The sequence below is a fragment of the Balaenoptera musculus genome, chromosome 6 (genome assembly GCF_009873245.2).
Source record: "Balaenoptera musculus isolate JJ_BM4_2016_0621 chromosome 6, mBalMus1.pri.v3, whole genome shotgun sequence".
Taxonomy (NCBI): Eukaryota; Metazoa; Chordata; class Mammalia; order Artiodactyla; family Balaenopteridae; genus Balaenoptera; species Balaenoptera musculus.
In genome coordinates this window covers 25849635-25854471 of record NC_045790.1, presented here as the reverse complement: position 1 = coordinate 25854471, position 4837 = coordinate 25849635, and the positions used below count along the sequence as shown (strand labels likewise).

At 37.5% G+C, this 4837-nt stretch overlaps 1 pseudogene; it reads right to left on the bottom strand.

Annotated features, from left to right (window-relative positions):
- Positions 1–565: 565 nt before the first annotated feature.
- Positions 566–992, bottom strand: LOC118896477 (annotated as a pseudogene).
- Positions 993–4837: the final 3845 nt, after the last annotated feature.

Below are 4837 nucleotides of genomic sequence, written 5' to 3'. Positions count from 1 at the left end.
AAAACATGTCAAGATTAATACACATAGTGGAGGCTGAAATTGTTACTACAGTACAGCAGCACATCTCACATATATAAAAGATTAAATGGAAAGAATCAAAGATTTTAATGCTCACCTTTGATAAACACAATCAAGTTTCCATCCAGTTTTCTGAGGTATAGCAAAATGTACTTGCTTAAAAAAAATGTGCATTCTTCAGCTTTCTTCTATACTTTTTGGGCCATCTTTCAAAACTGAGCACTGAGTATTCGTAATGTAAACAATGTGATACATACATTTTCATTGCATGTTTTAGGAATAAACAAAATCTAAATTTCAGTAACTCACAGTGTATTTATAAAATGAAAATCTCTCTCTCAAAATATGCTTTTTACTGGGAAAAATAAATAAAACAGACAAATGGCTCTACACAAAGTAAAAATTAACTTTGGTAGATTTCAGTGTAGGACAGTCCAAAACAGGCATATTTGCCCTTACGTCCCCCCCCAACCCTCAGAGCTGCTCATCTTCTGAGTTAAGATTTTTAAAATATTTTAAATTGAGATAATTATGTTGACATTTTTTCTCATTCCACATCACCTTCAGTCAAGCTCTGAGCATTTATAATTAATTCTCTAATTGTTGGAAGCTTAGTCAAAAGCATCTGGAACACTGGTGGTTGAATTGTTAGCCCTAACACTGGCAATAACTACTGTGACTGTCCACACACAGCAACTGCATTTGTCAGATGGTCTATACCCTTCTCATATTCACCTTGGGCTAGTAACTCTTCACCAAGCCGTAGTTATTGGAAGAAGAAATTCTGAATAGCTTCAGCATCTTTAAGGTCAGGACACTTGGAAAGTCTAGCTCTCTCCTTGGCAAGCTTTTGTTTCTTTCTTCATTCTCACAACCTGTTCTTGAATTTGGGGTCACTCTGTCTCGACGTCAAAGTAAATGTAGTACCCGATGAAAAGGGTTCCACCCAAGATGGTGCTGTTCTGGCCCACCATCTTCTCTCCACGGAGGAGTGGGGTGGGTGGCAGTGGGGTCCCAAAAAAGCAATTGGCCCAGAACCTTCAGCAGATAGATAGCTCCTCTCAGATATGCTGCCCACTGTGAGAGACATGGAGAAAAGCCTCATTGTGGTTTTGATTTGCATTTCCCTGATGATTAGTGATGTCAACCACATTTTCATGTACTTTCTGGCCAAGACATCTGTGTGTCTTCTTTGGAAAAAATGTCTATTCAGATCCTCTGCCCATTTTTAAATCAGATTTAGGTATTTTTAGTTTGATGTAGACCCACTTGTTGATTTTTGCTTCTGTTGTCATACCCAAAAAATTCATTTCCAAGACTAATAACAAGGAGCTTTCCCATTTCCTTCTAGGGGTTTTATGGTTTCATGTTTTATATTTAAATCTTTAATGTAATTTTTTATGAGTGGTGTAAGGGAGGGGTCTGGTTTCATTCTTTTGCATGTGAATATCCAATTTTCCCAACACCATTTATTGAAGAGACTATCATTTACCCATTGTATATTTTTGGCTCCTTTATTTCTGGGCTCTTGAATCTGTTCCATTGGTCTATGTGTCAGCTTTTATGCTAATATCATACTGCTTTTTAAAAATTACTATAGCTTTGTAGTATAGTTTGAAATCAGTAATTATAGTGCCTCCAGCTTTGTTCTTTCTCAAGATTACTTTGGCTATTTGGGGTCTTTGGTAGTTTCATACAAATTTTAGGATTGTTTGTCCTATCATTGTGAAAAATGGCTTAGAATTTTTTAAAAGTAATTAATTAATTAATTAATTTATGGCTGTGTTGGGTCTTTGTTTCTGTGCGAGGGCTTTCTCTAGTTGCGGCAAGAGGGGGCCACTCTTCATCGTGGTGCGCGGGCCTCTCACTATCGCGGCCTCTCTTGTTGCAGAGCACAGGCTCCAGACGCGCAGGCTCAGTAGTTGTGGCTCACGGACCCAGTTGCTCCGCAGCATGTGGGATCTTCCCAGATCAGGGCTTGAACCCGTGTCCCCTGTATTGGCCAGGCAGATTCTCAACCACTGCGCCACCAAGGAAGCCCTGGCTTAGAATTTTGATGGAGATTGCATCGAATTTGTAGATTGCTTTAAGTAGTATGGAGATATTAACAATATTAATTCTTCTGATCCATGAGTATGGGATAACTTTCTGTTTGTTTGTGTTTTCTTCAGTTTCTTTCATCTAAGTCTTATAGTTTTCATTGTGCAGATGTCAATTCCTTAGTAAAATTTGTTCCTAAGTACTTTATTGTTTTTGATGCTATTGTGAATGGGACTTTTTTTTCCTTTCTTTTTCAGATAGTTTGTTGCTATTGTATAGAAATGCAACTAAATTTTTGCATTGATTTTATATCCTGCAACTTTACTGAATTTGTTGTTAGTTCTTTTTTTTTTTTTTGGGTGGAGTCTTTGGGGTTTTCTATATTAAGATCATGTCATTTGCAAAGACAGTTTTACTTCTTCCTTTCCAATATGGATGTCTGTTCTTTTTTTGTCTTTTCTGATTGCTCTAGCTAGAACCTTCAGTACAATGTTCAATAGGAGTGGTGAGAGTGGGCACACTTGTGAGGTTTCTGACCTTAGAAGAAAAGTTGTCAACCTTTTATCATTGAATAACGTTTGCTGTGGGCTTGGGCGTGTCATATATGGCTTTTGTTATGTTGAGGTTCATTCTTCCTATACCTAATTTGTTGAGTTTTTTTCTTTTTTTTTTTATGAAAAGATGTTGAATTTTCTGAAGTTCTTTTTCTGCACCTATTGAAATGATCATATGACTTTATCTTTTATTCTATTTATGTATCACATTGATTGATTTGTATATGTTGAAACATCCTTTCATCCCAGGGATAAATCCCACTTGATCATGGTGAATGATCCCTTTAATGTGCTGCTGAATTTGGTTTGCTGGTATCTTGTTGAAAACTTTTGCAGCTATATTTATCAGGGATATTGACCTCTAGTTTTCTTTTCTAGTAGTATCCTTATTTGGCTTTGGTATCAGGATGTTGGCCTTGTAAAATAAGGAAGTGTTGGAAGTGTTCTCTCCTCTTTTGAAATTTTGGTAGAGCTTGTGAAGCATTGGTGTTAATTCTTTAAATGTTTGATAAAATTCACCAGTTATCTGGTCCTGGGCTTTTCTTCATTGGTAGAGTTTTTTTTTTTTTTTTTTTAATTAATTAATTAATTTTTGGCTGTGTTGGGTCTTCGTTTCTGTGCGAGGGCTTTCTCTAGTCGCGGCGAGTGGGGGCCACTCTTCATCGTGGTGCACAGGCCTCTCACTGTCGTGGCCGAGAGGCCTCTCTTGTTGCGGAGCACAGGCTCCAGATGCGCAGGCTCAGTAGTTGTGGCTCACGGGCCTAGTTGCTCCGTGGCATGTGGGATCTTCTCAGACCAGGGCTCAAACCCGTGTCCCCTGCATTGGCAGGCAGATTCTCAACCACTGCGCCACCAGGGAAGCCCCACTGGTAGAGTTTTGATTTCTGATTCAATATCCTTTTAGTAATTGGCCTATTCAGACTTTCTATTTCTTTCTGATTCAGTCTTGGTAAGTTGTATGTTTCTAAGAATATTTCCATTTTTTTCTAGGCTGTCCGGTTTGTTGACAAATCGTTTTTCAGAGTAGCCTCTTATGATTTTTTGTATTTCTGTGGTGTCAGTTGTAATGTCTCCTTTTTCATTTATATCTGATTTGGGTCTTCTCTCTTTTTTCCTTGGTTAGTCTAGCTAGGCGTTTGTCAGTTTTGTTTATCTTTTCAAAGAAAAAAACTATGGTTAATATTTTCTATTGTTTTTCTGTTCTCTCATTTACTTCTACTCTAATCTTTATTATTTCCTCTCTTCTGCTAACCTTGAGCTTAATTTCTTATTTTTTTCTAGTTCTTTGAGATGTTTGGTTGTTTTCTTGAGACTTTTTTCTCCCCTCGATGTGTTTATAGCTATAAACTTTCCTCCAGAAGTGCTTTTGCTGTATCCCATAAGTTTTGGTATTGTGTTTCCACTTCATTTATCTCAAGATGTATTTTTGATTTCTCTTTTGATTTCTTCTTTAATCCACTGGCTGTTCAGGAGTGTGTTGGAACAAATATATTTCAGCTTTGTTTGCTCCAATACTTTCACAGAACTTCTGTGAAGATTAAGTGAAATAATGACTAAATGTACAAAATGCCAAATGGGAACTTTTGTAATCATCATCATCACTCACTATACCCATCAAAATTAAACTAAGCTTGGGTCAGTTCAATGACAGGTATTTCGGAAGATGTTGGAGCAGTCAGGAGTGATGTACAGAGACAGAGCATCAGGAGGTTTTGTTGTTGTGTTGTTTCCTATTAGGGTCCCTGTCCTAGTCATCCTGTGTCCCTATTCCTTAGAGCAATGCCTAATACATACTGAACCCTCAATGACAGTGTCAAATGAGTAAACGACTGAATGAGTTCCCTGGGAAGGATTGAATCACTCTAGCATTCTGGGTAGTTTCTTGGGAGCCCACTTACTTTGATAAGAGTTAAGGAGTCTGGTGGAGATTTATGTTTGCAAGGCTATTCAGTTGGTTTTGCAACCTGTTGGCCTCCGTGGAATGATTATGAAAGTGTTTGTCTTTCTGGGATTGGAGAATTGACTTTTTTCTCCTCCAAAGATATATATATATATATATATATATATATATATATATAATTTTTTTTTTTTGTATGTGAAAATTATCAGAAACAGCTCCATCTTTTGCCCAGCCTGTGCTCTGCATCTTTAGGTAAACTGGTAGGATGTTCAAGGATTACTTTTTTCTGGGGTCCCCATACTTCCTAGGCAATGCAATGGGTTGA